The sequence below is a fragment of the Neophocaena asiaeorientalis genome, unplaced genomic scaffold, assembly GCF_003031525.2.
Source record: "Neophocaena asiaeorientalis asiaeorientalis breed wild unplaced genomic scaffold, Neophocaena_asiaeorientalis_V1.1 scaffold134, whole genome shotgun sequence".
Classification (NCBI taxonomy): Eukaryota; Metazoa; Chordata; class Mammalia; order Artiodactyla; family Phocoenidae; genus Neophocaena; species Neophocaena asiaeorientalis.
Genome location: NW_020185339.1, coordinates 25,671,010 through 25,695,519, shown reverse-complemented (window position 1 = coordinate 25,695,519; position 24,510 = coordinate 25,671,010). Strand labels below are relative to the sequence as shown.

Below are 24,510 nucleotides of genomic sequence, written 5' to 3'. Positions count from 1 at the left end.
AAGAATTTTTTTTTTTTTTGACGTGGACCATTCTTAATGTCTTCATTGAATTTGTTACAATATTGCTTTTGTTTTATGTTTTGGTCTTTTGGCTGCAAGGCATGTGGGATCTTAGCTCCCCAAGCAGGGATTGAACCTGTACCCCCTGCATTGGAAGGTGAAGTCTTAACCACTGGACCACCAGGGAAGTCCCTCTGCTAGACTACTCTAAAGCACTAAACAGTATAGTATTTAAAAATTATACAAAGTTGTTCACTCTCTACTACAAAGCAACAGAACCACAGAACCAACTGACAAAGTTCAAAATGAACTACCAAAAAAATCTTTCTAAAAATGTAAACTAATAGCATCAAATAGAAACAGACATGGTGGAAACTTAGATTGATACACAGGGTAAATCAAGCATTTCAAGATAATTCCTTATTAGTTACCCTCAAGGACCCGTTTTCAGAATCCACAAATGCTGCCTAACAACAAGTAGTACTTATATTAAACACTTAGAAATTGCCCCAACTGTCCAACACAAAGGGAATAAAGAGAGTTGAAACCAAGCTTAGAAGGTACTGAATGCCTTTCAGTGAGCTACAAATACGCTAAAAAATTTAGACCGGCACCCAAACAGAGCTCTACAGGCCCCATTCCCCTATGATATTAAAAAGAAAAAAATTATATATAAACAGTTCTCTTCCAAAACCATAACTTTGGATACCAACTTTCAGACTCTTAGATAATTTAGCTGCTGCTAAGCAAAGAGTACAAACACTGAAGCTCTTCACCATAGCAGCCTCAACATTTTATTCTCCATAAGATACTCTGTGCTCCTGTGACTTGCATTACATCTAGAACACTGACTTTAGGAAAAGATTCCAATAAACCTATGAACAGTGACACTATAATGAAGGTATGTTAACCGCAGAAAACAAAGAAGACTCATGTTTTACTAGGCAGTAGATTATTTAGGAATTGAAATTTCTGTTCATAAATTCTGGGTTCATTTTCCACTGTAGTATTTAGCATAACAACAGTTTAACACACTATTTCATTAGTAGGTAAACCAAATGCCCCAAAAGGATTACATAAAAAGCATAGGGCTTCCCTGGTGGTGCAGTGGTTGAGAGTCCGCCTGCTGATGCAGGGGACACGGGTTCGTGCCCCGGTCCGGGAAGATCCTACATGCCGCGGAGCGGCTGGGCCCGTGAGCCATGGCTGCTGAGCCTGCGCGTCCGGAGCCTGTGCTCTGCAACGGGAGAGGCCACAACAGTGAGAGGCCCGTGTGCCGGTAAAAAACAAAACAAAAACAAACAAACAAAAAAGCATATATAAGTCTATAACCTTTAACTAATTAGCCTTTTGTAAAGCACTTTGCTAACAGATTGGAAAACTGAGGTAGAGAGTTAAGAAAAAAAAATGCAAAAGATGAGTCAAGAGGTTGAGGTTGGACTGAACCCTAGTTACCTGTTCTCACACACCCCAAAGAAGATATAAAAATGGACACTGTATTTTTTTATAACACCTGAAAGTTGTATGACAACTTGCATATTGTATGACTACTCCTAAGTAAATCATGTATTTCCAAGTTTACACACAATAGGTGTTTATTATATGTTTATTATATAAACGAATGTCCAGAAATATGAACTTGAGGGACTATAATTTCTTGGAGCATTATTTTTGTCTAGGAAAATTAAATAATGTTGATAGTTTGAACATTAAGTATATTTTATTATAATTGGGCTTCCCTGGTGGTGCAGTGGTTAAGAATCCACCTGCCTGCAGGGGACGTGGGTTTGAGCCCTGGTCCGGAAAGATCCCACATGCCACAGAGCAACTAAGCCCGTGCGCTACAACTACTGAGCCTCCACTCTAGAGCCTGTGAGCCACAACTACTGAAGCCCGCGTGCCTAGAGCCCGTGCTGCGCAACAAGAGAAGCCACCGCAATGAGAAGCCTGCTCACCGCAACTAGAGAAAGCCCGCTCACAGCAACGAAGACCCAACACAGCCAAAAAATAAAAATAAGTAAATTTTTTTAAAGTATATTTTATTATAATAATTTTTAAACTCATAATCCAGTTATAGTATAAATCAAGAATTGGTAAACTCCAGCCCATGGGCCAAATCTAGCCTGCCACTTGTTTTTATATGGCCCACAAGCTAAGAATGCTTTTTACATTTTTAAATGGTTGAAAAAAATCAAAGGAAGAAAATTTTGTGACATGTGAAAACTACATGAAATTCAAATTTTAGTGTTCATAAATAAAGTTTTATGGGAACACAGCCATGCTTATTCTTTGCATGTTGTCTCTGGCTAGCTACTTCTGTGCTACAATGCCGGAGCTGTAGTTACAACAAGTGACCTCATGCCTGCAAAGCACATATTTACCATCTGGCTTTAGTTTGCCAACTCCTGGTATTTATGGTAACTATTATTAATTAAAATACAAGGTTAAGATATCCCAATTATGACAAATGTCAGAGTGATTGTTAATTAAGGACTTTTGTTATGTGACTATTCAAGTACTAATTTTTCATCTGACTTCTCGAAATTTAGAAATTAGGTTTTCTTAAAACATGATTGATTAACCTACCTCTATAGTTCTCAATCTTTAGCATATTCATCTAGGCTCCATGTAAAAATACAGATTCACAGGCCTCCTGGATTCTCTTGGCTTTGGGGCCCAAGAATCTACACTTTAAAAAACACCCTTGGTAATTCTGATGCAAATGGTCAGTAACCTACCCTTTGAGATGCACTAAATGGTTGGATATTCCTCCCGTATGGTAAACAACTGTATTTTTCAAGTTTGGTACCATAAGACATCAGTGCTCAAAGTGGGCTCCAGGGATCTCTACAGATCCTTGAGACCCTTTCAGAGGGTTCATGGGTGTTCAAATCATACAAGGGTAAAAGATCTATTTAAGGGGCAACATAGGCCAATTCATTTTTATGTAACAGAGTATTAAAAGTTCACAGATGTGGTATCAGATTCTACACAATAGCTAACCTTTAAGAAACTATCACTTTTCAGATTTTGACGTAGTATCAAAGAAGAAAGATTATCTACAATTATCTGAAAAGAATCTTTCCTTTTCCTATTACATATCTGTGTAAGCACAGGTTTTCTTCGTATACTTCAACCAAAACAACATATTGTAACAGACTGAATGCAGAAGCAGATATGAGAATACAGCTGTTTTTTATTAGCCAGACATTTGATGTTCTTCCCCCAATTTTTTTTAAAACTATAGATAGCTATTTATGTTGTTATTTTTTTGTGTGTATGTTGTTATTTTAAAATAAGCAAATAAATATTTTAAAATTTTCTCCATTTTAATTTCTAATATACTAAATATTAATAGATATAACCATGATAAGCAAAAGCTCTTTGGAGTTCTCAATAATTTTTAAGAGTATAGAGGGGTGGGTACTGAGACTAAAAGCAGTTTGAGACCCACAGTTTGAGAAATAAACAGTAGAGTGCCCTGAATTGATCAAAGGGAAAGTTAAAATTAATTTCTGGATTTCAGGCTCAGGCATGCAGGGACAGGTTTCAAAGAACAGAACCGGCTTAAATAGACCAAATAGTTTTGCAGCAAATGACTGAAAACAGATGGGAGTGAGAATTAGGCTGAATCATAAGTTAGGCAACACATGGCCAAAGCTTAGAACCTATATGGAAACAGCTTCATACAGGCAACTACTAGACTAGAACTTTCTCTCCAGGCTTTTGGAGGATTCAAGGAACTATTCTGAGCTATTCTCAGAAAGGCTAATAAAGCAAAAACAAAGAAGCAACAACTTGCTAAAGTGATATCAGGAAGCTGAGTTAGAAATAACTAGAGAGGGCTTCCCTGGTGGCGCAGTGGTTGAGAGTCCGCCTGCTGATGCAGGGGACACGGGTTCGTGCCCCGGTCCGGGAAGATCCCACATGCCGCGGAGCGGCTGGGCCCGTGAGCCATGGACGCTGAGCCTGCGCGTCCGGAGCCGCAAAAAAAAAAAAAAAAAAAAAAAAAAAAAAAAAAAAAAAAAAAAAAAGAAATAACTAGAGAACTAATACCTATCTGTGTTTGGCCTCAATATGATTTTAGAAGTAAAAAAATTCCTGGAAACTGGTAGGCTGTCAAAAATCTAGTGTTGTGTTTTGGTTTTTTGTGTACTCATTTTCAGATGAAGTGAAACAGCAAAGCAATAGCAATCAACCCCAAAACACTGATCTTTAAGGATAAATTTTAAACCTTCATGGACTTAATTTAAATAGGCTGCAAACAACAACAAACCTGATAGACTTTAACATTAAACCCCAGTATGAGTTTGGTCCCAGATAGGAAATAGCTACAATATCCCACAATGATAATCATGGAGATGCTTAGAAATTCTCAAGAAAAAAATCTATTTTCTAAGACTGTCCACATACTGGCAGCACAGCGACCTACCTGGGGTATTCCAATGCTCACTGACTTTCAAAAGTCCCTAGCATAGATATGTAAAATATTAGCAAACTAATGCTTGACCAAAACTTAAAAAAAAATTTAAATGGTGCTACGAAAGACATGTTAGTACCAGAAATATCGGAAAAACCATGTTAAATAAAACTAGGATGGTGTTACTCAAGTTTGATAGCTTAAACATTACTGGCCAGAAACTTGGTGCCAACACAAATCATTTACAGCAATCGTATGTTATATTCAATTAGTCATCCTGTTTTTATAATAAAGTCAGGCATATTCCTATTTCAAAAAGAATGGTTATGCTCTATTTTTTACTTTTCTACTACATGGTAAATTTTAAGCCCCAAATAAAATGCGGCCAATTTAGAACATAAATCTCCTCTGTCCGCTATGTCAGAAAGAGGCACTATATCAGATAAGAAGATATTAGTAAGTAATTCTACACAAAGAAAACAAGTTGGGTTTTGTGAGAAGGTGAGGAGATGACAGAACAAAACTATTCCCATGAAGGCCCCAGCCACAAGCTCACAAAGTAACTTTTCAAGCTAAATCTTGGCTCTTGTTAGACTTTCACAAATTGATATTTATTAAGGATAAATGCAGTATTGAATTAGAGAAACTTTTTGCACAGTCAGGTTTCAAATATATGAGAACATTCAGGATTAAACTCACCGAAAGATGAAAAGAAGCTAACAAAGTCATGAGTTTGTAATGAGTTCTATTCTCCTTCATGACACTACTGTTGTAGCTCACCTTTGGTTTAGTTGGGAATCTTTCCTAGATGTCTGCTTACAAAGTTTTAAAAACTAGGTAGTAAATTTGTCTTTTCATAAAACCTTTCCTGGGCTTCCCTGGTGGCACAGTGGTTAAGAATCCGCCTGCCAATGCAGGGGATATGGGTTTGAGCCCTGGTCCGGGAAGATCCCACGTGCCGCAGAGCAACTAAGCCCATGCACCACAACTACCGAGCCTGCACTCTAGAGCCCGCAAGCCACGACTACTGAGCCTGTGTGCCACAACTACTGAAGCTCACATGCCTAGAGCCCGTGCTCTGCAACAAGAGAAGCCACCGCAATGAGAAGCCCACGCACCACAATAAAGAGTAGCCCCCACTCGCCGCAACTAGGGAAAGCCTGCACACAGCAACGAAGACCCAACACAGCCAAAAATAAATAAATTTATATATTAAAAAAAACCTTTCCTGAATTTTACCATTCATCCTTCCTCTCTAAGGAAGCCATGCAGTATATGTTTACTTTCAAAACTGAACTGAATTTTGCTTCACTGTATACAGGCAGTGAGAAAATTATTCAGATTTCTTTTTTTTAACATTTCTCAACAAAAGGACAAACAGGAGAAGGAAAGGAAACAAAATACTATGACTTAACAGAAAGAAAAAAAACAACCACATTCTTTCAACACAGTGTCCACCAGGGAAATTCTGAAGAGAAAATGTCATGATAAAATATTTTAAGACATAAAATGACCCCAATGCAAAATATTTGTTGTTGTTCATTTGTTTTGTGTTTAGCTCAAAGGAATTATTATTTCTTATCATTTGTGTTCCTTACTTTTTGTTTATCCATTCCCACTGGGTCAGTAGAACCATTTCAATTTCTTCCTGATTTTTCAATAGTAAGTTCCTTGATCTGAGCCTCTACTTACGAATGTTTAGATTGGAAAGGACCTTGGGGGTCATCAAGTCCATCCTTCTGCTTTCCAGGAGAATTCATAACTACAATCTCAGATGGATGAGAATGTGTCAAAAGAAAATGTACAAACATTTCCATTCACAATTTGCAATTTTCTAAAAATGAAAGTAAAAATTAAAACCTCAAAAGAGGAAGGTGCTTTAAAACTGCATTTATCAGCTAAAATTGCTCAAACATAATTCAACTATCAGGCTAAAATTAACACACAGGAAGGTTGTTGGCTGCCAACATAAAGTCTTTATTTAGTCCCTAGAGATGTCTTCTGATGTTTTATTTTATTTGTAAGCACCATTTTACCTTAAGCACATAGCATGACAAACTTAGATCACCACACCAATAAACTACAATTGTAAATAGCAATGATATATATATATATATCACCAGGAAAGCCCTGGGCAATAGTTTAATTCTTTGATATGTAACTTAAAATGTTCAGGGAATGATGTTTCTTCCTAAAGGAGTTTCCAAAACAGAATTTCATCTGATGACAAAAAACATACAACTATGAGGAAACACTATTAAATCATTCTAAAATTTTTTTTTTTTTTTTTTTAAAGAAAAAAGGCCCAGGGCTTCCCTGGTGGTGCAGTGGTTGAGAGTCCGCCTGCCGATGCAGGGGACACGGGTTCGTGCCCCGGTCCGGGAAGATCCCACAGGCCGCGGAGCAGCTGGGCCTGTGAGCCATGGCCGCTGAGCCTGCACGTCCAGAGCCTGTGCTCCGCAACGGGAGAGGCCACAGCAGTGAGAGGCCTGCGTACCGCAAAAAACAAAAAGAAAGAAAGCAGGACCAGAGGTCTTGGAAGTGGGGAAAAAATAATACTTAGAAAAAACAGGGGCCAGGGAAGGTAGAGTGCAGACACTATATTCTGATGAAATATTGTTTCCCAGGAAGATTATAAAATGAATTATTAAATGGCTTATGAACCACTGGCAAGTAATGCAGTGATCTATAAATACTAGCATAAGAAAGCTAAATAGTAACTCATGTCTAACTTCACTTTCTTCATATGAAATATAGGTTAGGTAATAAAACAGTAGGTGGATTCATAACTGAATTTTACCCAAAAGGTTCATTAATGGATTAATATCAACTTAATGATAGTGTGCTGATATTACATAGCATTGTTCCACCCTTGTATATTTTTACCAGTGACCTAAAACAAAAACATAGGTGTCATTTTTATCAAATTTAACTATCAACGACAGAAAGATATGAGGAATGGTTAAGAGGCTAAAAATAACAAGCAGATGTAAACTGGTATATAGAGAATGGATAAACAACAAGGTCCTACTGTATAGCACAGGGAAATATATTCAATATCCTGTGATAAGGGACTTCCCTGGTGGTCCACTGGTTAAGACTCTGTGCTCCCAAAGCAGGGGGCCTGGGTTCGATCCCTGGTCAGGGAACTAGATCCTACATGCCACAACTAAAGATCCTGCATGCCGCAACGAAGATCCCGCATGCCACAACTAAGACCCAGTGCAGCCAAGTAAATAAATATATTTTTAAAAATCCTGTGATAAACCATAATGGAAAAGGATATGAAAAAGAATGTACATATATGTATAACTGAGTTACTTTGCTGTACAGCAGTAATTAGCACATTGTAATTCAACTATACTTCAATAAAAAAAAACCAAAACTAACAAGATGACAATTACAGGGATAAACACAAATTCCTCAATTAAAATTTAAAAATTAATTATATAAATTAATGTGATCTTAGGCTTTAAGAACAGAGGTATTGAGAGCAGTGAAAAAAGAGGCCCTACTCTCCCCTGTACTTTGTATTGATCAGATTATATCTGAAATGTTATATTCAGATCTAGATAAGAAACCCTAAAAACTCAGGCAACTAAGTTGATGAGGAGACTGAACTTTATTAAAAATGTCACTTAGGGCTTCCCTGGTGGCGCAGTGGTTGAGAGTCCGCCTGCCGATGCAGGGGACGCGGGTTCGTGCCCCGGTCTGGGAGGATCCCACATGCCGCGGAGCGGCTGGGCCCGTGGGCCATGGCTGCTGAGCCCACGCGTGCGGAGCCTGTGCTCCGCTCGTATTAAAAAAAAAAAAAAAAAAAAAAAAAAAAATGTCACTTAAAGAATGGTTGAAAGAACGTGGGATATTTACCCCAGTAAGAGAAGCCGTAACAGAACATAACTGTCATCAAATATTTGAAGGGCTACCATGCTGACAAGGAATTACCTTTATTTATTGTAGCTTCAGATGGCAGGAGTAAAGAGTTTCACAATGTAAAGAATGTTCTAAAAAGCAGAGCTCCAATAACGGAACAGGGTATCTACGAAGTAGGGACCCCTTCCTTACAGCATTCAGAAATTAAAAGACCACCCACCAGACATTCCAAAATGATGCATTTTCACACTTCATGAATATATCAATACTTGATCCTAAAATAAGCCTATTAGGGGAAGGCAATATTCAAAATGGGAAGCTTAAAAATTGTTTTATTTGACATGTTTCTAGAGATGGAAGACTTTTTTCATGAACTCTAAAAGAGAAATAATGCTTTTTCTTTTTAACTGAATGCTGCGTTTGTTTTTCTCAAAGAAACAACATATGCACCTTAACTTTAGTACCTTTATCAAGGGATAAGAAGCAACTGTATGCCAGTCTGCCAACTAGTTTCAAGAAGAGAGCTGTTTTTATTAGACATGTACATGGCAATGCTATTTGCTCCACCTAAAACTTCCTTCCAAAAAGGCTCCTCCTCATCAGACGTGGAGAGGAGGCTGCTGTAACACTGACTCCTTCCTACTGCAGCCTAGAAAAACTAACTCTTGACATGTACAAAACAATAACTTGTGAGAACTTCAGAGCAGCTGTGTTCAGGCAGAGCCAGGGACTTAAAGCAGCGGCTTGAGAGTAGGATGAAAAAACAAATTTCATTTTGGGTTGGAAGCAGGGAGAAGAAAGATAAAGGAGATATACAAAAACAGTCTCTATTAACATTTAAAAGCCATGGTAAACAAAAATGCTTAAGAGTTACAACACTGAAACTATCACAGGATGTAACCTTTGATCCACAAGTTTAAAATGAGCAGTGTTCCTCATTCTCTAGCTTTCTGCTAGGTGTTAACACTGAGATAGTGCCCAAGTCAAAGCCATCACAAATTCTAGGATGGAAGAATAAAACAAGGAACTTTGCTCTCTCATTGGATATTTTTTTGTGCTGCTGCCAGGCAAACTGTGAAAATGTCTGAATATCCAATAACAATGCTCTCAATGTGAAATACTGGAACCCAATTAAGTAATTAATGCTAAAAGGTCAGTAATTAATTGGTCTCTATGTGCTGCAGGGGTAACCTCCTGGCCAGGAGGACAAATGGCTGCTGAATACCAAAGGTTAATACAAAGTAACATACTCTGGTTTCTCCTCATGTGACACCTTTACCGGTATATTTCAGATGTTATTTTGCTTCCAAAAGTAAGAGGAGAAGAAAAAGAATGTAAAAGACAAATCTATGCAATAGCAAAGAAGTCATTAATTAATTGGCTGTATTAGCTCATTATTAAATAATACACAACTATCAAACAAAGGGCAAAGACTTGTCCCTTTTTTGTACAGAATTAAGAACTGGTAAGACTACTTAGTATAGCTGCCAAACTTTTCTTTAGCTTCCTTTCTCACAGACGTGTTACATTTCGCAATAGTCTCCACTTACCTTAAAGTATCCTCCATGTTTAAGTACAAATTGTGTTTGATTTCCCCAACCCTTGCCCCCAAGATATCAATATTATGACTTATCTTTAGCTTCTGAATCGGAACACAAAGGAAGAAACTGAAAATTTTTCACTTTCCTGAAATACGTGCCCATTTTATTTACACCATTTAAAAAAACATAAGCTAACTAAAACTAACTGCAACCATTCATTTAGCAACTCTTCAAGAATACGAGTGGGTAAGAAACACATTTAACAAAACAAACCAGTTTAGTACATTTTTCTGTGCTTAGAATACCTATAAAGACCTATGTCTCTGCAAGAATTATTTATACTACTGAAAAGTTTTTAAAAGTAGGAATCAAGTGAGCTTGCGGAGAAAACTCTGCACACCCCTACAAACCTACACTTACTATGACACAACCCTCAAAGATACTAAAACACCCTCTGATAAGTAGAAAACAAACTTTTACAGTTAGGAAAGCAGCAACGCGGGGATATGGGGAGAAGGTGCCCTGGGTAGTAAACACCCCAGTCACAGAACATAACAAGCAATTCAGAGCAACGTATAACTCCCGATGGAGCTCCAACTTGGCCGCTTAAGTCCCAAGCCCCCATCCCTGAGTTGAGGAAGAGATGAAGTGCAGAACAGGAAGAGAGAGAGAAAGGAAATCTGAGCAGAAGTGATGAAAGTGTTCTATTTTTCTCCTTCTCTACCCCTATCCCAACTTTCTTGCAGGCTGGTCACCAGACTGGGTGCCATATCCACCAAAAGCCCTAAATCCATTTCCCAGGCTTCTTCTGATACCTAGGCTAAACACCTGTACATATGAGCCGTCTCCTAACCAAACACCTCCCCTTACCCTTCTGGATTCCCCCATACCCTTCCCAAAGTGATACCTCTTGGCCACTAGCCCACCTCTACGAAGTCTTCCTAAACTCGTTCACTTAATTTTCTCCATATCCATACTTTCTCTCTGATATCATGTCCCTGGTCCTCTTTTTTATAATTCAATCGAAATGTCATGCTCTCACTTCCACTTACTCCTCCCTATCTTCCCAGCAAAACCAAATACCATGTTTTCACCTACTCATGCCCACCTCCTGCCTATTACCCCTGACTCTTCCAATGCCAAGCCTCTAACCCCACTCTTTGAAGAAGCTCTGGGTCTTCAACCAGTTTAGTACCCCTACCCTTTCTCCATTCCACCCCATTACAGGATCCACTAGACTTCCATTCCCTCAGGATTCAACTCCCCTCTCCTTGCCACGCCCTGTGCCCCCCGGGGCTACTTACCCCCAAGTTCTCCCCACACTTCAGGCCTCTGGCCCCGCCCTCCCCCCAAAGGAAGGAGGCGGGAGGAAGGAGAGAAGAGGGGCGGCACTCCGCAAGGTAAAGATGACCTCCCATTAGTGCTCGTCGCCGCCAATCGTAACTTCCTTCTCTCTTATTGGTCGGCGTTGGCCCATGCCCCACCCTCTTCCTCAGACAGGGCCCAGCCACCGCCTCAGCGCCCCCGTCCAACACACACTGGGAGGGGAGACCCCGGCCTGGGACACTGGGACTGGCCAGAGTTGATGGGGAGACTCCCGTCAGATCATGGACTAGTTAATATTATCTGGACTCACCCGCTGGTAGCTCCGTCGCCTCCCGCCCGCCCGCGCTCGGTCCCACAATCTGTCTCCAGCTCCTTCTTTCCCCCCTAAGCGGAGCAGATACTTTTCTCTCGTCCGGCCAGGCGCGCTCACTTCTCGCGAGATATGGAGAGGAGTTGGAGGAAGGGCGAGATCCGCAGGGCCTGAGTCGGAAAGGGGCCGAGGGGCGGGGCTCCGGAAAAAGAAGGGGCTGGACTTTCGGTGGGCAGGGCTAAGGAGGGAGGCTGTAAGAGTTCCTAATCGCTGGTCGCACGTGTTCGGCTGCGGAGTTTAAAGGGAAAAAAAAAAAGAAAAAGGAAGAAAGGGACTCCTTACAGGTGCCTGTAGCAATGGAGATCCAAACGGTTCTCATACTAGAGAATTAGATTATCTCAAAGTAGCGCACTTTAAAAACGAGACAAGGTTGTACCTCAGTAAAACTTTATTTAAAAAGAGCGGGGTGGGGGTCTTCCCTGGTGGCGCAGTGGTTGAGAGTCCGCCTACCGATGCAGGGGACACGGGTTCGTGCCCCGGTCCGCGAAGATCCCACGGAGCGGCTGGGCCCGTGAGCCATGGCCGCTGAGCCTGCGCGTCCGGAGCCTGTGCTCTGCAACGGGAGAGGCCACGACAGTGAGAGGCCCGCGTACCGCCAAAAAAAAAAAAAAAAAAGCGGGGGAATTCCAGTGGTTAGGACTCCGCGCTTCTGCTGCAGGGGGCACGGGTTGGCTCCTTGGTCCCAGAACCAAGATCCCGCAAGACGAGCGGCTCCGCCAAAAAACTTTTTTTTTTAATTAAAAAAGTGGGGGAAAAACCGAGACAGCTACATAAGATGATTCAGTGTTCCAAACAGTCGAATAGTTGCATTTTCTTCTTTGCTCTTACAGTAGCATCACTGGCCGTAATCTCTGCTGTGTGTCTGTATATGGGGATGGGGTGTGGTAAAAGTTCAACCGCAGGAACTGGCGACTTTTAAAAAAATGTGTAGGTTGTTTCTATTGTCCTCCAGAGTTATCACTTCCTTAATGGCAAAGTAGTTTGAAATACCCTTAGCCCTAGAACTGAAGTGCATGTATTGGGAAAAGCGAGCTCCCAACTCTATCATTTTCTTTGAGTATCTTTACAGTGAGGCCAGCAATCCCATTTTACTCAGAGTTGTAATGATCAAATGAAATAATATGTGTGAAACTTCTTTGGAATTAAAAGGCACTATATTTATTACTCAGTAAGTATTTTAACAAATACTTTGGACATACTACGTGCAAAGAACTGTTCTAGGCATGGGGAGAAGAGTAGACAGACCAGGTCCCTGCTCTGGTAGAATTTATGTTTTAGTGGGAAGAGGGAGACAGTTAATAAACACAAATATTATATATTTCAGTTAGTGAAGAGTGCTGCAGGGTAATGAGACGGAAAGTGACCAAGAGTAGGGAAGCAACTTTACTCCTGGTGTTGAGAGGCCCCTTTGAAGGAATAACGTTTGAACTGTGAGAAGGAGACAGCCTTGGGAAGATTTTCGGTGAAACATCAAATGCAAAGACTGTATTTAAAATTTTCTCATATGGTTACGAAGGTGGTAAATTTTATGTTATGTGTTTTTTTTTGTTTTTTGTTTTTTTTTGCGGTACGCAGGCCTCTCACTGTTGTGGCCTCTCCCGTTGCGGAGCACAGGCTCCGGGCGCGCAGGCTCAGTGGCCATGGCTCACGGGCCCAGCCGCTCTGCGGCATGTGGGATCTTCCTGGACCGGGCACGAACCCGTGTCCCCTGCATCGGCAGGCTGACTCTCAACCACTGCGCCACCAGGGAAGCCTTGTTATGTGGTTTTTTTTATCACAACTAAAAAAGTACCTTTTAAAATGTTACTGTAAGTATAAGGACAGTTGACTCAAAATATTACCCATGGAATCGCTTTTCTCTCAGATAACATCCTTTTGCAGCTTTATATTATTACTCTGCTTTCTGAACTTCCTGCCTAGGATCTCATCTATCCTCATAGCCTCTGAAAGGTGGAAAGAATCCAGGTGATTTCTCCCCAGGTAACAAAGGTGAAAGAAACATACAATCACTTATGTTCTTGTGAAGTGAATTGAGAAAAGTTGAGAGGAGTCTTGGCTTCCAATCTACTCTCCCCTAAAACAATTCCTACTTAAAAGAATACAATGATAGAAACAGACCTCAATATATATGGGAGATTTGTATATAACAGAGGTGGCATTACAAATCAGAGAAGAAGGGATTCCACACATTGTGTTAGACCAATTGACTATTACTCTATACATGCAAAATAATTACTATAATAGACAATGTTTATAGGTCTCACTATGTTCCAGGCACCATTCTAAGTGTATTACATGCATTAATTCATTTTTTCCCCGAATGTATATCTCCAATCCATATCTCTCCCCTGAACTGCAGACATATCTCCAGCTGCCTACTTAACAGATCCACCTGGATGTCTGACTGGTATTTCAAACTTACTATGTCCAAAATAAATTCTTCCTTTCTTGCCCACATGTGCCCCTTCCCTAATTTTCCCTATCTTAGTAAAAGTTACCTTCATAGTTCCAGCTGTATTTTTTTTATCGTGATATAATTCACATACCATGAAATTCATCTTTTTTTTTTTTTTGGCTGCACTGCACGGCTTGTGGGATCTCAGTTCCCTGACCAGGGATTGAACCCGGGCCATGGCAGTGAAAGCGCTGAGTCCTAACCACTAGACCACTAGGGAACTCCCCAAATTCATCTTTTTAAAGTGTACGTGTAAATCAACTATACTTCAATAATAAATAAAATAAAAATAAAGTGTACAATTCAGTGATTTTTAGTATATTCACAAAGTTATGCAACTATCACCAATATCTAATTCCAGAACGTCTTCATCACCCCCCAAAGAAACCCCATATTCACTAGCAGTCACTCCCAATCTACCCCCACCAAACCCTGGCAACCACAAGTCTACTTTCTGATTTTGTGGATTTGCCTATTAGAGATATTTTATATAAATGGAATAATATATGTGGCCTTTTGTGGCTTCTTTCACTTACCGTAATGTTCAAGGTTCATTCAGGTTGTAACATGTGTCAATCAGTACTTTATTCCTTTCATGGCTGAATAATATTCTATTGAATGAATATACCAATTTTTGTTTATCCATTCATCAGTTGATGGACATTTGGGTTATTCCCACTTTTGAGCTATTATGAATAATGTGACTCTGAACATCCATTTACAAGTTTGTTTTTGTTTTGTTTATTTTTTAAATTAATTTTTATTCGAGTATGGTTGCTTTACAATGTTATGTTATCCTCTACTGCATAACAAAAAATGAGCCATACGCATACAGATATCCCCTCCCATTTAGGTTACCACAGCGCATTAGGTACAGTTCCCTGTGCTATACAGTATGTTCCCATGGGTTGTCTATTTTATACATAGTATCAATAATGTATATGTATCAATCCCAGTCTCTCAATTCCTCCCATCCCACCCCTTTCCCTCTTGGTATCCATACATTTGTTCTCTATGTCTGTGTCTCTATTTCTTTTTTTTATATAAATTTATTTTATTTTATTTATTTTTGGCTGCATTGGGTCTTCGTTGCTGTGTGTGGGCTTTCTCCAGTTGCGGCAAGTGGGGGCCACTCTTCGTTGCTGTGCATGGGCTTCTCATTGCGGCGGCTTCTCTTGTTGAGGAGCACGGGCTCTAGGTGTGTGGGCTTCAGTAGTTGTGGCACGCGGGCTCAGTAGTTGTTGGCTCGTGGGTTCTAGAGCACAGGCTCAGCAGTTGTGGTGCACGGGCTCAGTTGCTCTGCGGCATGTGGGATCCTCCCGGACCAGGGATCAAACCCGTGTCCCCTGCATTGGCAGGCGGATTCTTAACCACTGCACCACCAGGGAAGCCCTGTGTCTCTATTTCTGCTTTGCTATATATCTATACCATTTTTCTAGATTCCACATATATGCATTATTATACGATATTTGCTTTTCGCTTTCTGACTTACTTCACTCTGTATGACGCTCTCTAGGTCCATCCACATCTCTACAAATGACCCAATTTCATTCCTTTTTATGGCTGAGTAATATTCCATTGTATATATGTACCACATCTTTATCCATTCCTCTGTTGGTGGACATTTAGATTGCTTCCATGTCCTGGCTAATGTAAATAGTGCTGCTATGAACATTGGGGTGCATGTGTTTTTTTCAATTATGGTTTTCTCTGGGTATATGCCCAGCAGTGGGATTTCTGGGTCATATCGTAGTTCCATTTTTAGTTTTTTAAGGAACCTCCATACTGTTTTCCATAGTGGCTGAATCAATTTACATTCTCACCTACAAGTTTTTACATAGACATTGTTTTCAATTCTCATGATATATACTGAGGAATGGACTTGCTGAGTCATATGGTAGATCTACGTTTAACTTTTTGAGAAACTGCCAAACTGTTTTCTGAAGCAGTTGCATTATTTTACTCTTACCAGCAATATATGAAGGTCCCAATTTCTCCACATCCTCACACCAACACTTTTATCGCCCATCCTTCTGATTCTAGCCATCCTAGTGGATGTGAAATGGTATCTCATTGTAGTTTTTTTTTTAATTAATTAATTTTTTTTGCTGTGTTGGGTCTTCATTTCTGTGCGAGGGCTTTCTCTAGTTGTGGCAAGCGGGGGCCACTCTTCATTGTGCTGTGTGGGCCTCTCACTATCGCGGCCCCTCTTGTTGTGGAGCACAGGCTCCAGACGCGCAGGCTCAGTAGTTGTGGCTCACGGGACTAGTTGCTCCGTGGCATGTGGGATCTTCCCAGACCAGGGCTCGAACCCGTGTCCCCTGCATTAGCAGGCAGATCCTCAACCACTGTGCCACCAGGGAAGCCCCTCATTGTAGTTTTGAGTTACATTTCCCTGATGCCTAGTAATGTTGAACATCGCTTCAGTGGCCATTTATATGTCTTCTTTGGAGAAATGTTTATTCAAATCCTTTACATATTTTGTAATTGGGTTATTTGTTTATAACTATCTAGTTTGCATGAATACCAACTTAATTTCAATAGCATACAAAAGCTTTGCTCTTACATAGCTTTATTTCCTTTCTCCTTTGTGCTGTTGTAATAATTTCTATATTTTCATTGATATTCTCTATTTGTGCTGTTATTGTCATACAAATTACATCTATCCACATTGTGTGGAGGTAGGAGATAGATAGGGCCCAGGCTGAACAGCTGCAACTGGTTTCCCTAGGCTGAGCAGCTGTAGCTGGTCTCCTGCTGATGCTTCAAGATGGGATACCAGTGGGAGCATTGGGCCCTGATTGGGTGCATTCTTGTAGATTTCCTGGCCCAACACATGCTCAGAGAAGGCCCTCAGCCTAGGGGAAGGACAAAAGGAGGGGGAAGATACCAGATGGAATCCATCTTGGCTGAGAGATGGGCACGCACACCAGGACCAAATATGGAGATGACTGGCCAGAGAAAACCCAGAAAACTGCCCCCATATAAGCAATCTAAGCTGCCCCTATGGTGCATAATTCACTCCAAGTCCACCCATGTGTTCTTCCACATGTACTATGCTTCTAATAAACACTTTTATCTTTTTCACAATCTTGATCTCTTTGCTGAATTCTTTCTTAAAAGAAGGCAAGAACTGAGGTCCTTCTTCCAGCTTTTCACCCCTGGAGTCAGTATGACCATCAGAATAGATTTATGATGATTGTTTTACACAATTATCTTTCAAATACTATAGGAGAGAAAGAGTTACAAACAAAAATTACATTTATACCATCTTTTACATTATAGTTACCTATGTAGTTACCTTTATTGGTACTCTTTATTTCTTCATGTGGATCAGAGTTACTGTCTAGTGACTTTTCACTTCAGTCTAAAGGACTTCCTTTAGTATTTCTTGTAGGACAGGCATGCTAGTGATGAATTCTCATTTTTGTTTATTTGGGTATGTCAATTTCTCATTCAATTTTTTGAAGGATAGCTTTGCCGGCTATAAAATTTTTGTTTGACAGTCTTTTTCTTCTAGTATTTTGAACATGTCCCACTGCTACCTCTGGCTTCTGTGGTTTCTGATGAGAAATTGTATTGAGGATCCCTTGTGTGTGGTAAGTCACTCCTCTCTTGCTGCTTTCAAGATTCACTCCTTTTTATTTTTTAATATTTATTTATTTACTTACTTACTTTGGCCACGCCAGGTCTTAGTTGAGGCACACGGGATCTTTAGTGGTGGCATGCAGCATCTTTTACTTGCGGCATGCAGGCTCATAGTTGTGGCATGCGAGCTTTTTTGTTGCGGCATTCAGACTTCTTAGTTGTGGCATGCGGACTTCTTAGTTTCAGCATGCGAACTCTTAGTTGTGGTATGCATGAGGGATCTAGTTCCCTGACCAGGGATTGAACCTGAGCTGCCTGCATTGGGAGCGTGGAGTCTTACCCACTGGACCACCAGGGAAGTCCCTTAAGATTCACTCTTAGGGACTTCTCTGGTGGTCCAGTGGTTAAGAATCGGCCTTCCAATACAGAGGATGCGTGTTCAACCCCTGGTTAGGGAACTAAGACCCAACATGCTGTGGGGCAACTAAGCCCACGTGTTCTAGAGCCTGAGCACCACAACTAGAGAGCCCTCATGCCACAACTACTGAGCCCACACACCGCAATCACCGGCAGGCGGACTCTCAACCACTGCGCCACCAGGGAAGCCCAATAAATATATTTTTAAAAGATTCACTCTTAATTTTTGTCTTTTGACAATGTGGTTATGATATGTGTAAGTATGGATCTCTTTGAACTTCTTCTTGGAGTCTGTTGAATTCTTGGATTTGTAGATTAAGATTTTTCATCAAATTTGGGAAGTTTTTGGTCATCATCTCTTCAAATATTTTTTCTGTAACTTTCCTCTTCTCTCCTCCTGTGGTACACTTGTTAGCATATCACGGGTCATTTTTCTTCATTCTCTTTTATTATTCCTCAGACTGAATCATTTCAATTGACCTGCCTTCAAATTCACTGTTTCTCTCTTCTGTTTGCTCAAATCTGCTGTTGAGCCCTTCCAGTGAATTTTTCATTTTCATTGTTGCATTTTTAAATACCAGAATTTCTATTTGGCTCTTTAAAAAATAATTTCTATGTTTTCATTGATATTCTCTATTTGGTCAGACATTCTCTTTCATTTAGTTCTATACACATGGTTTCTTTTAGTTTTTTGAATATATTTTATTTATCTATTTTTAATTGAGGTAACATTGGTTTATAACATTATATAAGTTTCATGTGTACAACATTATATTTTGACTTCTTTATACACTACGGCGTGCTCACCACCAAAAGTTTAGTTTCCAACTGTCACCATAGAGTTGACCCCCTTTACCCATTTTGCCCTCCCTCCCCCCCACCTCCACCTCTATTAACCACTACTCTGTTCTCTGTATCTATATGTTTGTTTTGTTCATTTATTTTTTTGTTTTGTTTTTTATATTCCACATATGAGTGAAATCATATGGTATTTGTTTTTCATCATCTGTCTTATTTTACTTAGCATAATACCCTCAAGGTTCATTCATGTTGTTGCATTTGTTAGATTTCATCTTTTTTAAGGCTGAGTAGTGTTCTGCTGTGTGTGTGTGTGTGTGTGTATCACATGTTCTTTATTTGTTTTTTGAATATATTTAAAACGGCTGATTGAAAGCCTTTGTCTAATAAGTCCATTATCTGATCTTTCTCAAAGACAGTTTCTATTGACTACATTTTTTATTTGTATGATCTGTATTTTCTTTAAAACGGCTGATTGAAAGCCTTTGTCTAATAAGTCCATTATCTGATCTTTCTCAAAGACAGTTTCTATTGACTACATTTTTTATTTGTATGATCTTTTTTTTCTTTCCTTTTTTTTTTTTTTTTGTGTGGTACGCAGGCCTCTCACTGATGTGGCCTCTCCCATTGCGGACGGAGCACAGGCTCCAGACGTGCAGGCTCAGCAGCCATGGCTCACGGGCCCAGCCACTCCGCGGCATGTGGGATCTTCCCGGACTGGGGCACGAACTCGTGTCCCCTGCATCAGCAGGCGGACTCTCAAGCACTGCGCCACCAGGGAAGCCCTGTATTTTCTTGTTTCTTTGAATATCTCATAATTTTATGTTGAAAACTGGACATTTATAATAGTATAACGTGGCAACAATAAAAATCAGATTCTTCCCCTCACCCGAGGTCTCTTTTGATGCTGTTTCATGTTGGTGGTGGCTTTTCTGAAATAATTCTACACATTCTGTATTCTTTGTCATGTATCCTCTGAGATCTCTGCAGAGTTAGCCTAGCAGTCAGGTAATTAGTTGACAGAGATTTTCTTAAATGCCTGGAACCAACATGTCTTTGCCAAGGGACTCTGAATTCATATTGGGGTATGTCTTCAACACTCAGCCAGGCAGTTCGCAACTCTGCCTTAGGCTTCACTTCCTGCTTATGCAGAGCCTCAAGTTTAGTCAATGGTGAGAGTTTAAGTGCTTCTAAGTTCTTCCCTGACCATGCACCCAGCCTTATGAATGTGCATGGCCTTCTAGACTCCCAGGAACATGTCAGAACATTCCAAAGCCCCAGTGGACATTGTAATCCCCAGATTTTCCTTTTATATTTTTTGGTCAGCCAATTTTTTTTTTATTTTTTACCCCAATTGCTATCTACAACCACAGCAGCTGCAATGTTGAAAAATTGCCTCTCATTATTTTAAACAAATGCCTCCAGGGAAAAGGCTGTTTGCATGAGGCAAGCTCTGAGTCAGATCAAATAAAGATAGCCTGGAGTGGATCTTCTAGGGAACCACCAGATAGGTCAAATAATGACAATTCTTTGAAGATGAGGCTTTAAAGGAGCTCCAACTGCATTCTGCCCCCTCCATGGGCCTAAAGGGCTGCTGGTTTTCACCGTGATTGCAGGATTTTGGTTTTCAAGGTTACCATGGAGCTGGAGAGAGGGGAAGATGGGAATAGGACAAATTAAAATGCCACATAATTCACTGTTCTTACTGAGATTCAGCCATTTTTCTTGCATAAACACTCCCTTTGTTGTTGCAAACCTTTGGTTAATTTCCAAAGTTTTACAAAAGCTGATCCTGCCAATTGTGCCAGTGTTCCCATTGCTTTTATGGAAGAGTAGATTTTTGGAGGTTCTTAATCCATCATTTTTGCTGATGTCATTTCTTCCAGTTGTTTTTCAGCCAAATCCTTTAGAGTCATCCTTGATGACTTTCTCAAACATCCTATACCAGCAAATCCTGTAGAGGGAGAAAATCCTCTACTTTCAAAATATATCCAGGATCCCACCACTCATCACCACCTTCTTCTGTCTTCTCACTCATTGTTTTCCAACAACACCACCTCCTCACTTTTCCTTAGACTGCCAAGCATGAGCCTGCATTTTTCTACCAGGTATGCACATTCCATTACTTCCTTCAAATCATTGCTCAAATGACATCTCCTCAGAAATGCTCCCTGACCACTCTACACCTCATACCCCATCACTGTATCCTCCTCATCTTGCTTCATTTTTTCTTAGTATTTACCTGACATATTATATTATGTTTAATAATATTTATTGTTTGCTCCCATTAGGAAGTAAGCTCATAAAGTTAGAGGCTTCGTTACTGAGTTTACTGTTGTATCTTTAGTGCCTAGAACAGTACATGGCTCACGTTGGCAATCAATAAATTCTGGTTGAAAGTATATCATTATCTTTCATTTGCTCCTCCAGATCCACTCTCCCCCTTCTTCCCAGTATCTAGTATGGACATCAGTGGACTCCTGTGCCCTCTGGCTTCAGCCCATGCAGAACCCCAGTACGAGTTTGGAGAAGGAAGGACAGCGAAGTCAGAGTATTTATTCCACAGGCTCTTCCCTGTGAAATTGCCTCAGATTTACCCTATCCCTAGATCTAAGATCACTACGTTTCCAATAACCACCACCTACCGTATTCCTCCCTTTTGGCCTCAGTGTTATAACAGCTTCTTTGCTGTTACTACCCTCAGGATATTGTAATACCCCTTAAGGTTCCCCTTTACCTATCCATATCTCTGTAAATAAACCCATCTCATATCATCCTAATTTAAGATGTTTCTTTGGGTCCCTGCCTCATACAGATGAATAATCCTAAGAACAACTCTATGAAGTAGATATTATTACCATCCCCATTTTATGGATGAGAACTCTGAGGCCCCGTAAGATTAAGAAACTTGCCGAAGATTATATAGCTAGTAGGTAACAGAGCCAGAATTTACTTTAGAAAAAAATGTGGAAGAACATTTTTATGACAACATGATAGGGAAGGAATCCTAAACAAAACTAAAAAAGCATACCCATAAAAGAGAAGACTAAAAAACTTAAATTCTCTATATCAAAAGATACCATAAACAAAGTGAAGAGATAAATCACGGACTAGAAGATATTTGCACTCCACACAAAGGATTAGCATATAGAACATATAAAGAACTCCTAGAAATTAATTTTTTAAAAACCATAAACAGGGGCTTCCCTGGTGGCGCAGTGGTTAAGAATCCACCTACCAACACAGGGGACACAGGTTCAAGCCCTGGTCCGCGAAGATCCCACATGCCAGGGAGCAACTAAGCCCGTGCGCCACAACTACTAAGCCTGCGCTCTAGAGCCCCCGAGTCACAACTACTGAAGCCCACCCGCCCAGAGCCCGTGCTCCGCAACAAGAGAAGCCACTGCAATGAGAAGCTCGCGCACCACGACAAAGAGTAGCCCCCGCTCTCAGCAACTAGAGAAAACCCGTGTGCAGCAGCGAAGACCCAATAAATGAATAAATAAATTTATTTTTAAAAAGCATAAACAACACAGTAGAAAAATAGGCTGGGCAAAGGATAAGAAGGTGGTCACTCCAATTGTAGCTGCAGTAGGAGATGTAGTTTCATTGCCTGAGCAAATTAATATGTGCCCTGGTACCTACTATGCAGCTACAGATCTGGCAAATACCTTTTTCTCTATCTCTGTCAACAGGGCCTGCCAGAAGCTCTTTGCTTTAAGCTGGCAAGGCCAGCGATACACCTTCACTATGCTACCTCAGGGGTATATCAACTCTCCAGCCCTATGTAATAATTTAGTTTGCAGGGATCTTTTTTTTAAAAAAATTATTCATTTTAGGCTGCATTGGGTCTTCGTTTTTGCGCGCAGGCTTTCTCTAGTTGCGGGAGCAGGGGCTACTCTTTGTTGCAGTGCGCAGGCTTTTCATTGCAGTGGCTTGTCTTGTTGCGGAGCACGGGCTCTAGGCATGCAGGCTTCAGTAGTTGTGGCTCACGGGCTCTAGAGATAGCCAAGGTGAAGGATAAATTGTTGCATCTGGCCCCTCCTACAACAAACAAATAGGCACAGTGCCTAGTGGGCCTCTTTGAATTTTGGAGGCAACATATTCCTCCTTTGGGTGTGTTCCATTGGCCCATTTACTAAATGACTCAGAAAGCTGCTAGCTTGGAGCGGGGGCAAGAGAAGGCTCTGCAACAGGTCTTGTGCAAGCTGCTCTCCTACTTGGCCACATGATCCAGCAGATCCAATGGTGCTTGAAAGTGTCAGTGGCAGATATGCTCTTTGGAGCTTTTGGCAGGCTTCTGTTGGTAGATTGTGGCATAGGACCTTAGACTTTTGGAGGAAAGCCCTGCAGATTACTACTCTCCTTTTGAGAAACAGCTCTTGGTCTGCAACTGGGCCTTACTAGAGACTGAATCCTTAACAGTGAACAACGAAGTTACCATGCAACCTCAGCTGCCCATCACCATGAACTGGGTGTTATCTGGCCCACTAAGCCATAAAGTTCTTTGTGCACAGCAGTAGTCTATCATCAAACAGAAATAGTATATATGAGATCGGGCTTGAGCAGGCCCTGAAGGCACAGTAAGTTATGTGAGGACGTGGCCCAAATGCCCATGATCCCCACTCCTGCTACACTGCCATTTCTCTCCCAGCCTGAACCTATGGCTTCATGCAGAGTACCCTGTGATCACGTGACAAAGGAAGAGACTTAGGCCTCTTTACAGATAGTTCTGCGTGATGTGCAGGTACCACGCTGCAGTAGACAGTTGCAGCACTACAGCCCCTTTCTGGGACATTCCTGAAGGACACTGGTGAAGGGAATCCTCCCAGTGGGCAGAACTCCAAGCAGTGTACCTGGTTGTTCACTTTGCTTGGAAGGAGAAATGGCCAGGCATGTGATTATACACTAATTTATGGGCTGTGGTTAATGGTTTCGCTGGATGGTCAGGGACTCAGAAGGAATATGAATGGAAAATTGGGGACAAGGAAATTTGGGGAAGAAGTATATATACAGGGAATTCCTTGGTGGTCCAGTGGTTAGAACTCAGCGCTTTCACTGCCGTGGGCCCAAGTTCGATCCTTGGTTGGGAACTAAAGATCCTGAAAGCTGCGTGGCTTAAAAAATTTAAAAAGAAAAACAAAAAGAGAAGTATGTATACAGACTTCTCTGAATGGGCAGAAAAAGTGAAAATATTTGTGTACCGTGTGAAGGCTCACCAAAGGATGACCTCAGCAGAGCAGGATTTTAATAATTCTGTGGCTACCAGGCAGCCTCTTTCCTCAGCTCCTCCTGTAATCACTCAATGGGCTTGTGAACAAAGTGGCCATGGTGGCAGGGATGGAGGTTATGCATGGGTTCAGCAACACGGGCTTCCATTCACCAAAGCCAACCTGACTACAGCCACTGCAGAGAGCCCATTGTGGCACCATTCCTGAGGGTGATCAGCCAGATACCTGGTGGCTGGTTGATTATACTGGACCACTTTCATCATGGAAGGGGAAGCATTTTGTTCTTACTGGAATAGACACTTACTCTGGTTATGAACTTTCCTTCCCTACCTACGATGCTTCTACCCAAACTATCATTCATGGACTTACAGAATGCCTAATCCACTGTCATGGGATTCCACACATTATTGCTTCTGATCAAGGAACTCATTTCACAGCAAAAGAAGTGCAGCAGTGGGCTCATGCTTATGGAATTCACTGGTCTTACCATG

The 24,510-nt window shown here is 40.9% G+C and overlaps 1 protein-coding gene across 4 annotated transcripts in view; it reads right to left on the bottom strand.

The window, feature by feature from the left end:
* Nucleotides 1-11,592, bottom strand: part of LOC112394054 (cyclic AMP-dependent transcription factor ATF-7) — a 93,400-nt gene extending 81,808 nt beyond the window's left edge. For 3 of the 4 annotated variants that reach the window (XR_003002085.1, XM_024736566.1, XM_024736563.1), the window contains exon 1: nucleotides 11,471-11,592. The gene's annotated coding sequence lies outside the window, so the exon portion shown is untranslated. Of the gene's footprint in view, nucleotides 1-11,138; nucleotides 11,184-11,470 lie in introns of those variants that run through there. The other variant, XM_024736564.1, reaches the window with a different exon arrangement.
* Nucleotides 11,593-24,510: the final 12,918 nt, after the last annotated feature.